Source organism: Melospiza melodia (assembly GCF_035770615.1).
Source record: "Melospiza melodia melodia isolate bMelMel2 chromosome 7 unlocalized genomic scaffold, bMelMel2.pri SUPER_7_unloc_1, whole genome shotgun sequence".
In the NCBI taxonomy this organism is placed as follows: Eukaryota; Metazoa; Chordata; class Aves; order Passeriformes; family Passerellidae; genus Melospiza; species Melospiza melodia.
This window is the reverse complement of record NW_026948497.1, coordinates 6,730,375-6,742,840: the sequence shown is the minus strand read 5'-3', so window position 1 is coordinate 6,742,840 and position 12,466 is coordinate 6,730,375. Positions and strand designations below refer to the sequence as shown.

Genomic DNA, 12,466 nt, shown 5'->3' with positions numbered 1-12,466 from the left:
TGAGACAAGAAATGGTAATCTAAAAATTCCCATGGAATAGGACAGATATTGTTGAGAGAGAAATGGAGCTAGATAAAAGTTTCTAAAGATGGCCTTGCAAATTAGACTTTGGAAAAACAGAGCTATGAAAGATGCATTGTAGTGGGACCCACAAGGAGTAGTTTCAAATAATTGGCTTTAAGGCATCTACAACATGGCATGGCAAAAAGGCTGATAGACCAAGAAATGCTTATAATGTATTATAATTAGGAAGTAGTTGGCTTCTGATTGTGATGGTGTGAATTATAACATCTGTATTGTCTCACCCTTCTGAAGAGGTTGAAAATGGAATAAAAGTTTTTAAAACACCTCTCAGTGTCCCCATCTCTAGGTCAAGAAAAGAGTATTATCCAACACACTGACACACCTTTGCCTCGAGCATAACCCAGCCTGGACCAAACACACTGCAAGGTTTCCCCTTTGGCCCATGTCTCGAAACATCAGGTCTGCTGTTTGACAGCTCAGGTTGGTTTGGTGTCAAGGAGTTTCCCTCAGAAATACTGGGTTTGTCCTCCTCTGTGCCTTCCCCTCAGCAGCCTTGGAGATGCTCCTGTGGGAAGCCATCTGTCTCACCCAGTTTGAGACAACTTCAAACAGGATATTGTGCAATAAGTCATCTCCTCTAAAGGGTTCCAACAACCCCTTTCCAGCAATAGGAAATTATTACTGATGATGAAAGTGGAAAACCCCAACAGTTTATTAACAAACAGAATCCCCGCATGACACGCGTCACAAGAAGGCGCCGGGGTCTCTCTCGGAAGAACGGGAGCTGTCACGGAGCAGTTCCAGCAGCTGATGGAAGCTCGGGGGCTCATCCGGCGTCGGCTTTCTCCCGCGGCAGAGCTCCATGGGGCGGACAGGGCAGTGAAGCAGCAGGGCTGGAGCCCCTCGCTGCCTTTTCTCCCCGGCGTGGCTCAGCTCACAGACTCTCGGGCTGGGAGCGGGGCCGCTCCGCTCCTGCCGGCACCGTGTCCCTGGGCTTGGACAAACAGTTTCCTGCCAGGAGAGCCCTGCCCACCGCTCCACAGATCTTTCATACAGGCCCAAACCAACTCCAAACACTCTGCTGCAGCAGCTTTTCATAAAGGGCTGCAGCAATCCAGGACAGCTGCAAGTGAGTATCGGAAGGCTCTTGTCTTGTTCCTGACAGCAGAATTCTTGATGATCTGATGCAATTTTATTCAGATGTAACATGAGAGCTGAGGTTTTTTTGTTAAAATACTTCAAGATGAGTAACAAGTCTTGGGAGCATGAGGTGCAGGACTGATGTGTGAAAGCATGAGCATATCCTCCAAAGCGGCCAGTCTAATTGTCCATTTTATTACTCTTGTATTTACTCCACACTAATAAGGAAAACCAAGCTTTGTGTGGAGGTAAAACAGGCATGGGATACACTCTGGTCCCTTGCAGGCTCAGCAGGGCTGGCAGTGGCACAGCAGGCAGTCTGCTTCATTGTGAACCACTACAGAGCTGCATCCCAATCTGGTTTAAGTGGCGTGGTTTTATTAAGAGCTCTTTTTCTGCATGAGATACAAAAAGGAGATCCCAAATGATCTTCATGCAAGCATGCAGTAAAGAACTGCTCCTGCTATCCTAATGAAGCGTTTGCTTTGGCAATTACACTCTTCCCATTCATCTTTTGATGCAGACACCTCAGGTTTTCCCCTACACCCTTGCAAGGCTGGCAGTCGCTGTTTCCCATTTCCTGTTCTTCCCTTGAGATGGTGCATTGGCTGCTTTGAAACAAAAAGCCCTGGGATCTGGACAGCTTGAAGGAGCATGAAATGCTAATTAAGTGCTCATATTGGTAACACCCAGGTCTGACCTTCCCAGAGCTCTGCAGCAGCAGCAGCAGGACCATGCATCATTCCTGTTGGTGGATGTTCATGTTTCTCATGTGCAAGAGCAATGATTTTGAGGAGGGACAAAAACGCCCCTCTCCAAACAGTGGGTGTGCAAGGAGATGTGAAGTTTCACAGTCTTTTCTAGGATATTTTAGAAAGATCTAAGAGAATATTATGGCATGGGGTAGGTCCCTAATTTTGTCTCCAGAGGAATCCCCACAGGGCACATTCACTCTGCTGCTGATGGCAACCCCAGAAGCTCATGGACCAGTTTTTCCTGCAACGTGCCACCCTGCCTGGGCTTTACTAGGCTGGGACTAGACCCAGAGCTAAGCAAACACATGCAGCTAGGTGATATTGTGTAACATCAGAAGCTGGCAACCATAAGGACTTTACTGTCAAAAGGTTAAAGTTTGCACTGGGCCCAGAAGTGTTTTTCCCTAAGGCAAAGCAAATTGAAATGTGAAGTTTCAAAGCTTCCAATGACTACGAAAGGAAACTGCAGAATAATTTCTGGAAGGGCAGCATTGTCAATGATCATGCCGCCCACCAGGAGCTGGAGCTGAATCCAGAATTGCTTCTTCCAGCTGTGCAGGAATTCATTCCACTGGTCCATGGGAACAAATGATCCCCTAGCTCTGGGCTGAATGGCACCCAGGCTGCCGTACAGATTTGAGGAACCCTTGTCACTTGTTATTGGCCTCCCAGTGCACTCATCCTTCTGCAACCAAGGGGCAAACAATACAGCTGGAGTGCTGTCCTGGGTAAATATACATACTGGTGACTTTGCGAAAACAGTGCATCATTTACCAGTGAAATACATGACCTCTTCTTTCTTCTTACCTATGGAATTGTGATTGAAGACACCTGTGAGCCAGATCTGTGGGAGATTGCAAAGGAGCAAAGCTTTGGGATTTGGGCACACTTCTCTTGGTTTCTTTGCTTGGGCCTTTGGTGAGCACGGAACACACCACGGTAGAAAACCTTTGACTAGACAAGATCTTTTGGATCCATTGTCCCCCAGACAGGTCAATGGTGGCCCTGTTGTAATGCCAAGTAACAAAGAGCAGCACAAATGACACAAAGGAAACATGGCCAAAGAGGAAGAGGAGAGGCCCAATGAGGAAAGGATGTGGTGAGACACTGGCACATTGAGTGAGCTGCACTCCCATAATCTCTAGGCTGGCAGGTCCTGGTCTCACATTCTCATCTTGGTTTTTTCAATTTTGTTTATTTATTTACTTTTTTTCATCATCAAAATGAAATATATAGAATTAAAAACATGTCATCAAAACTTAAAGACAGAATCAAAACACATTAGTTCAAAACTACATCTAAAGATCAGAACATATGTACATCTGTAATTATCAAGCCTAACGCATCAATCCTATTCTTCAAACACTCTCCATACAGGCGGCAGCTTCTTCCTGAGCTTGGAGGAAAGAGAGCTCTTCTGGATGGGAGGCAAGGACTTGGTGGGTGAGAGAAGTGTCCCAAGGAAACTTCTCGGTAAGACTGTAACCAGTCAGATCTGCAAAGCGGAGACACAAAGTTTAACAGAGGCCACCATGCAAACCTAAAGCATCTGAAGCTCCATATTTCATGGGACACATTTCCTGGAAATGTCCAAACAGCTGCACAGGGAAACATGCTCCTGCTGGCAGACACTGAGGCAGGCCAGGGCAAACCCTGAGCCACTTGCCCAGAGCTGGCACAGGCACAGCCTGGCCTCTGGGCTGCCCTGGGACAGCAGGGAGCCCAGAGCCCTGTGCTCCCCAGGAATGGCTCAGCTGCACATGCACCCTCCTGCTCCTCTGCCTGCCCCACAGCTCAGCAGCCCCACAGCTCCAGGGGCACTGGCAGCAGCACAGCTCATTGCAGGGGCACATGCAGGGCACAGCTGTTCCCTGGCAATGTGCACAGCCTCTCTGGGCTGCCACAAGACCCTTCCTGCCAGCAGAGATTGGCCCAGCTCCCCCCTCACCTCTGTGTGAGGCTGAGCCATGATTGCCTTCCCCTTGTCCTCAATCTGGAGCTGCTTCAGGCCCCCCTTGCCATGAGTAGGAAGGGCAATGGAGAGAGCAGGGGCAGATGCACACCACAGAGACCTGCAGCAGGACTGAGGCTCTTTTCACCCATGTATCCCCAAATCTGCAGAACTCTGGAAAACAACAAATGCAGGGAGAACACGTTGTGGGCTATGAAGTTGCAGAATATCCAGCAATGCAGCCTATTTCTTCTGTGGGGCTTGGCAATGGATCCATCTGAATGTTTTACCCTATTGCAAAGCTGAGGAAAGGGTGGCAGGCAGTTTAGCCAGGCTGTCCTGTCCTCTGTGGTTAGCACTGTCAAATACCAAACACTGCTCACAGCTGCAATTGCAATTGTCCCTCTGCCCACAAAAGCACAAGGCTCTATCCTTGGCCTTTGCAGGCACTTTCCCTTCCCCATCAGTCACCACATCTAGGAAAATCTGACAGACTGGGAGAACTCCAGGGAGCAGCAGGAAGCTGCATCAGAGGAGCTTTAGTTTGGATATCAGGAAAAAGGGTTTTTCACCCAGAGGGTCGTTGGGCACAGGAACAGGTTCCCCAGGGCAGTGGTCACAGCACCAAGCCTGACAGGGTTGAAGGAGCATTTGGACAACAATCTCAGGCACTTGGTGTGACCCTTGGGCTGTTCTGGGCAAGGCCAGGAGCTGGACTCGATAGTCCTGATGGGCCCCTTCCAACTCTCCATATTCTACACTTCTGCGATTCTGAGAAGTAATGGGCTGCAGGAGGGCAGAAATAGGTGACAAGAGGGAAGAAGTGAGGTTGGTTGGAGAATCAAGTCACTGAGTTCACAGAAGATGCAGGATACAGGACCCTTCCCTCCCAGCATTCCCATTCTCTGTCTCATCCCTTCTCCCTCCCACACACACAAAGGTGAAGAATATCACTAAAAGAAGAAGAACCTACTTGACTCCCATGTCCATGAGAGCAGTCATTGCTCGTGCAGGAGTCACATTCTGCACCATGATCCCCAGGCTCTGACTGGCTGCTTTCTGAACAAATTCTGGGGAGTTGGACACCATCTGGAGAAGGAGCCAAGCGACCTCATCCACCTCAGAGTCCATGTCCTTCTTCAAGGTCACAAAGAGCTCTCCCAGAGTGACAATGGCAGAGCAGGACACCTTGGAACGGAGGTTGGTCACCTGGGGAAGCCAGGAGGGGAAACATAAGAATCACCTTGGAAAGAAAACCAGTTGCCTTCAACAGAAGTCCCAGAAAATGACAACACATCCCACTGTGTCCGGAGGAGCATACAAGGACAGGAAGAGCAGAAGAGCACAAGCACAGAAAGGCACTTACTCTGGCACCAATTTCTGGCTTCAGACCTGCTCACTGCAGGCGTAAATAAAAATTTCATTTAGTGTTCTACTTAACCCTTCTAAAATGTCCACAACTTTGTTTTTAGGCCCTTTTACTAGAAAATAAATAAAGAGCTGCTTTCAAATCATGAAGGCAAAAGTCATAAAGATAAAAGAGTCAGGTGCTCCTGTTCAAAAAAGCAACACCAGCAGCTGAAGCACTATGCCAGGAAACAGAAAACACAGGCTCAGGTCTACAGAATAATTTGCAGCGTTGAATTACAGCTTGGGCAGAGACTGGGACTCTGGCAAATAACATCATTACTGTCTCAGTTTCTGCATTTGCACATTGCATTATGAAGGCTCCACACTCAAAGATGAGTGTCAGATACCCAACCTGCCAGTAAATACAGCTGCATGTGCCCACAGATCCTACAGACAGCTGACAGACATTGGAAATATCAGGTCTAAACCAGAAATGAAGGCAGACCCTGAGCACACATGGAGATGAACAAGCACATACCTACTCTACACACTGTGTATGAAGTAATTCAGAACAATGTTCTCACCTCGCTGGTAACTGCCAAGCAATCCTCACCAAGTCCGCAAAGCAGGACCTCTGAATGGGACCCAGCCAGGTGTCTGATGGTAAAGAGTCCCTTCTCCTTCAGCTCCCTGAAAGGCTGAAGACTGATTTTTCTCTCCACCAAGGCAGCACCCTCTGAAATGACCAGGCTGGCAGCTCAGTTGAACAGTGGGAGGTGCTTTTCAAGGAGTGCTTAATGAAATCGTGGAACGCGTTGCCCCAGGATGCTGTGGCTGTCAAAAGCATTCACAAACCCAAGAGGCAAAGAGAGGGGTTTTAGAGTGGCCATTTGAGAAGACAGCCTTTCTGAAACCTCTGGCACATGAGGCTCCTCTGTCACTGCTTCCCAGGAGCTGTGTGACCGGGCCATGCTGCTGTTTGTTGTCACCTCCCTGTACCTGTCCCTGAGACACAGTGCCACCGGGCTGTTATTGGGGCATTTTCCTTCTTTGCCAGCCCCAGCAGGCATTCAGCAGGGAGAGTCTGCACTGGCTCTCTGGAGCTGAGTTTCCACTCTAGGATCTCGGGCTCTCTGTCACCCCCTCCACTCCCCCTCACACATTCCCCAAAAAGCAGCAGGATATCTGCTGGGACCACCTCAGCCTGCAGGAAGGCCAAGTGGGTCCTGGCCTCTCCTGACCCACAGCACAGCTTTCTTTCATCACAGCATGGAAATATAAAAACTGTGTTATCACATCACACAGAGGGCCAGGAGCTTTTTATTTTGGCCGCAAGTGTCCACAGGGCATTGGGGAAGAGGAGAAAAAGAGTGTTTTGCAGCAAGCAACCCGGCTACTCAGGCAGGATGGTAGGAAAAGTGTCTGGGAGCTGCTTTTTAGGACTTTGGTTGTTCTGCTGAAGCTTCTGACAGAGCTGATGGGCAGATCCCAGAGCTGTGGAGAATTCCTGGGAAATTTGTCCTTGGATATGTCTAGAAATGCTCTCCCAGCCATGAACTGCCATCTGTGTCCTGTCCATATGTTACTGCCTTGACTGTTGAGTGTCTGAGGCGCCTCTTGAGGCTGCTATGGACCTCCTTCACCAAGGAATGGATTGTGATACAACATCCCTTTCTGCTTCTATTTGGGCACTGACAGAGCCTGGACCACTGTGCCTCAAGCTTGGGCTCTGGCCAAGCAAGATTGCCAATGAGAGCAGCTCATGGTCCTCAGCTCTTCCCTGCTGCTGTGACAGACGGACATGGCCATGGGGACAGAATGGAGCTGCCCCATCTGCCAGGGCACTAAGAAGGATGTGAATTTTTCTCTGCCCTGTCACCACCAGTTCTGCCTGGGCTGCATCCTGCAGCGGGCAAAGAGAAATCCAGCCCACTCTGCAGAAGAATGATAGAAGCTGTCATGTTTTCTGAGTAGGATGAACAGGACTACATACAATTTGCCATCAGCTCCCCCAAACAATTGCTAGAGTCCAGCAGGGAGAGAGCCTGGCCACCTTGCTGAAAGCAGCCCCCCAGACCCTGTGATGGCTGCTCCATCTTCCCGACAGGGAACACTGTCCCCAGCTGAGCAGGGGCTGCAGGACCAGAGCCTGTGCATGGCCTCCTGCCCAAGAAGTGGGCCGAATTTTTCAAATAACAATGTCATCTACTGGACCAAAGGTGGCCCTGGCTGCACCAGAAGCTGGAGGGAATATGCCAGCACCAGAGATGGCTGGTTAAGGAATTCATAGAGCAGCATCCTGCACGCCCTCTGTGCCTATGGTCAAGTTGCCAAACTCTTGGTGCCAGTACTGCAGCTTCTCCTCTGTAGCAGTCTGAATTGCTGCTAGCATAGTCCAGGGTAAAGAAGCAAAAAGGACCTTTGCATAATCTCCACAGATGTTTTATTCAGCTGTGCAGGGAGATGTTCAGCTCCCAGCACCCACACACAGAGGGTCTCACTTTGTCTCTACAGGGGCCCAGGGGCTGACCCTGATTTTGGGGCAGTACAAAGATAAGGGGGCCGATCAGGGAATAGGGAAGGTTTGGCTCGGGAACACAGGAACAGACAGGAACAGGGGAAGGAGCCAATGGGGTCTAACAGCTTGGTGAGGGAAGCTTCTTGTGCCTCCCTAGACCAGGGAATGCCCCCCCCAGGGTCTCCACAATTCCCAGTGTTTTATATTATTAAGAAAGCTTCTCTGAAGGATCAACTGAATCAACACAACATTACAAAAACAATCAAAAGCGCTCATAGGACAATTGTTCAAAATGCAAACAATTCTGAGTTCCCAAAGTGCCAACAGATTTCTTGGAGTGTCTTAGATCTGGCAGGAGGGATGCAGGGTCTTCTTAGCACAGTTTATCAGGAAACTGAGTCACACATACTGAACCTCTGGTCCATGGCCTCCTCAGTGCCATCGTGCAGCAAGGAGGCCCAGAGGCTGCTGTGCTCTGGTCCTGTCAGGGATGAACACAGCAGCTCTGTGGCCAGTGCCAGCTCCAGCTCCAGCAGCTCACAAGAGGAGACTCCTTCCAGAAGCTCTGCTGGCTCCAGTGTGGCAGACCAGCAGAGCCCACTGGAAGCCCCCCTCCATTGCAGCCACCCCCAGCTGCGCCCATCATCACTGCAGAGCAGGAGCTGCCCCAGAGGAGCCGCAGCAGGAGCTCATGGCAGTGGCAGGTCCCTGTGCCCAGGGCAGAGCCACAGAACCTCTGCTCCTGGCTGGGACAGGGGCTGCTCACCCTGGTGTCCCACCGAGAGGAGGGATCCTGGGCCCCAAACTCTGCCCAGCCCTGCCAAAGGCCACCCCGCCAGCAGTGCCAGCAAGGTTCCTGCAGCCATTCAGCCAAATCAGAGGAAACAAATGTCTCTTCAGCTGACACAGTCTCTGCACACAGCTTTCTCCCCCTTCTCCTGGTGCCTTTCCCTGGCTCCAGCAAGAGCTGCAGGAAATGCTGTGTGAGCCATGATGATGGAAGAGCTACTGATAAAAACACTGGGGTGATGCTTTCAGAGGAGTCATGAATGGAAGACTGACCAACCTTCCAGCCAATGGTATGCCAGTTTCCATTCTCTAAATAATTGATTGTAATTAATGAGTAAAAAGAAAAATACAGAAACATATTAAATCTCCCACAGCTGCTGGCTTTCCTCAGGCTCCATGGTCTATGTATTGCTAGACTTACTTCATTTAGGCAGAATATTAACTGCCCTCACTTGCTGGAGACTGACCACAAGGTCTCATCTGTGGTGGGCAGTCACTAAAATTAGCTCAGCAGAGGCATCTTCAGCTGTCCAAGTGTAGCAGAAATACATATTCTCTGCTTCATGGCTGTGTGGCAGCAGCTGCTGGTGTGGATTTGTCAGCGTTGCTCCATGGATTACTCCTGGGAAGGAATTGTGTGCACAGGCACAGTATGATGGCTTCGATCTCCTCTAATTACTCAATCGGATGATGGCCAGAACATTTTGGCAAAAAGCATCATGACAGAATAATTTACAATATTCTCCAAACTACTCCTGTGGTTTTGATTTTCTTACTGATTAGGTTCAGTGTCTGGCCTCAAGAAATCAGTCCAGAAAGAACAGGCAAACCTCAGCTTGCAAGTTAGAGTGCAAGTCTTTAATTTGCCATTTTTGCAACATGTATAAACAACTTTTCAACATATTTGCAAAAAAATCTCTTAGTTCTTGCTATACCTATCCAGAACCTGACTTTCCTCATTTTATTTTGATTTGAGATCCAAGCATTATTTTTTTTCTGGTCAGGAAGGTAAGAACGAGCTGACAATACAGACTACAAATGTGAATCTATACTGCAAGAACTGAGCTGTAGCTTGAAATTAAAGGCAAGAAGGGATGCCATGGTAAATGTGAACATTTAGTGCTGGCATAGGAGCCTTCTGCAATGCTCCACCAACCCATGATTCACATTGCTACAAACTCTCATTCTGGTGTTACAAAGAGTGTTGAAGAGCTGACTGTAAGTAAAAAAAAATAGCCAGAATGCTAATTTTTGTTAATATGGCAAACAATGACTATCTAATAATTCAGAGCTCATGGAAGTGAGTATTCAGATTTCCACTTAGTATGTGCTGGCAGTTTTAATTTGAAATCAACAGGTTTACCAAATCAAGTTATCCATAGGAATTAGTTTGCTCTATGATCTACCTAAAAATGCCTCATTGTCTGATAAGTTTAGTAGAAATTTGCAAAGTCAACAGTCCACAGATTTTCATTTCCTGTTTAGTGGCTATTCTGCAGGAAAGCTTTTACAGACTAATCAGTTTGGATGTAATTAAAATGCCAGTACATTTCATCTAGCCATTTTTGTATTAGAACAAAACCATATGCCTGCAGAACCTTTTAAAAATATTTTAAAATAAATTTTCAAATCAACAGTCTGAGTAGGACTCAGAATAAAAACTCTACCAAACTTCAACTCCATTGGAAGATTCCCTTGTCACCCTGTGAATCAATTCTACATTCAGAAGATTAACACTCCCAATGATGGTGGTTTTGGTATGGTTAGGAATTGGGGAAGGGTCTTCTCCCTTCTCAGCTCCATGCTGCAGTGCCTTTGGGATGTGGCCTGCTGGCCGTTGTTTGTGCAGCCCTGCTGTTTCTCCATGGGGCAGAAAGTGCAGTTGCATTTCCAGCCCAAAGCCCATGAGGAGTGGGGCGTGCAGAGCTGTGCCAGACCCAGGCCAGCAGCTGTGCCGCCAGAGGGTTTTGGTTCCTGCCCAGGGCAGCTGGTGCATCTCTGCCGTGAGTGCCTCCCCTTCCAGGTGCCCATGGACAGCAGGTGCAGGGTTCTGCAAGGGGCATGGAACAGGGTGGGGATGTCTGCTGGCAACAGAGTGCAGTGGAGAGCAAACAGTCCAGGATGGTCCTGCAGTGTGTGACAGAGAACTCCTGACACAGCTGGTGACTGAGCCAGTGAGGGAAGGCACTGCTGGCCCTGCTGTTTGTGAGGAGAGAAGGGCTGCTGGGTGACAGGAGGGTTGGAGGCGGCCCTGGGCTCAGGGATCACAAAATGCTTGTGTTAGAGTCCCAGAGAAGGAACGAGATATGTTGGGGAAGTGTAGACCTGCAACAAATTGTGAATTTGTTAAGCTTTAACAGGCAGTGCTTAGTCGTACCTTCCCTCACAGCAGTGGTTAATGTGTGCAAGTGGATGTCTTAGCCTTGAGAATAAAGACAGTGGGCCTGCTGAGGAGGTAGCTGCAATGCATTCAAGCAGAAGAAGGCTCTTAACCATGGAAGGAGAATTTGAGGAATGGGATGTTCACCCCATGACCACCAGAGACCCTCAAGAGACCCCTACTCTAAATGTCAGTAATTTTAGGGAAGTGATTTAAACATGTCAAACACTGTGTGAGAATGATTAGCCTGTGAGTTGGAGCAAAGTAATGAATAAAAGTAATGAAAGAAATGTCTTGGTTCCGTGGATACTAACATGTGGGTGTGCATGTTTCAGGGAAGTGATTCCTCATGCATCCAGCACTGAAATAAAGTAATGCCTCTTTTCTCACACTGAGCTGGCAGTGTGGATTGGGCCCTGCTCGGTAACGTTCATTTTGGTCATTTCTATTGAAGCATAAAGATTGGTTGAAATGAAATCTTTTCCAGCTGTTTCCCTTTGGTTTACCTGTTTGAGGGTTAAAATTCTGTGCTGCAGGTGTGCTGGGTGTGTGCAGAGCAGTGCAGCCCCAGACACCCCTTGGCTTGCCCACAGGTTGTCATGCCTTGTTGCCAGGTGTGCCCAGCTGTGGCAGGAGAAGGAGCCCGCAGCGCAGTGGGCACCGTACCCTGCCCAGCCGGGGCTCCCTGGCACAGAGCAGCAGCAGCGCCAGCACCGTTCAACCCACTCCTGCCTTGGCTTCCCCTGGCACACAGAAGCCTCTGGAAATCAGCACCGCCAGTGGCGTTCCCAGCTTGGAGCAGCTGCTGCTGGCGGGCAGATGCTGCCATTTCAACTGCTGCCAAAGGGGAAGAAAGGCAGAGATGTACCCGCACCGGAGCCCTGGGCATGTCCAATAAAGGAGCAAATATGTGGGGAGATTTGTTAGGAAACATTTCAGCTGTGATGCCAACAGTGGCTTCTCTCCTGGTTCTGTGTGTTCCAGACGAGTAATGCAATGGTTGGCTCTGACAATTAAGAAGCAGATGTTATGTGGATGTTCAAATGTGTAGTGATGGTATTGTAATATATCCTCCCATAGTCCTCTTTCCAGTCCCCCTTGTAACAGCCTTGGTAGTCAGGGCATTTGGGGAGGGCTGGCTTGTGACCAGCAGGCAAGGTGTAACAACACCTGACCTCCAGTCAGGATGCAAGAAAGTAATCTCCACCAATGGACAGCAGAGAAAGAGTTGACTGACAAAACTTTTGGAGGGCTAAGGGTATAAAAGGCAGAGCATCCTTTTTGTAGATGAGCACATGGCTGCTAGTCACAGAGACTCCCTATACTGCAATTTTTCCTTATTCAGTCCTTTGTTAAGGTTTACTAAACCTTTAAAATTTTAAAAGTGAGAGTCATTTCTCACATGTACAATGCTGTGGGCCATTGTCTTGGTCTGGTTTCTTTTGCTTGTGTCCCATCTGAGTGCTCAGCTGGGGTACAGGCTGTAGGTGCTTGGGGCACCCTTAGAGTTCCCCTTGGATCCCCTGAACAACAGGGTTTGTCCCATGAGGGGAATTTGT

General features: G+C 48.8%; 1 long non-coding RNA gene and 1 pseudogene across 2 annotated transcripts; one reads left to right on the top strand and one right to left on the bottom strand.

Moving 5' to 3' along the window:
- The window catches only part of LOC134432881 (zinc finger protein 208-like), a 1,008,692-nt pseudogene that overhangs the window by 913,025 nt on the left and 83,201 nt on the right, over window positions 1-12,466 (top strand).
- On the bottom strand, window positions 3,217-5,942 carry LOC134432839 (uncharacterized). Of its 2 annotated transcripts, none has more exons than XR_010031405.1 (4): window positions 5,759-5,942; window positions 4,844-5,079; window positions 3,868-4,044; window positions 3,217-3,414 (listed from the first exon to the last, which is right to left on the bottom strand). It is a non-coding gene; the product is annotated as an uncharacterized LOC134432839 (long non-coding RNA). The 2 variants fall into 2 exon arrangements; XR_010031404.1 differs by having other exon boundaries at window positions 5,805-5,942.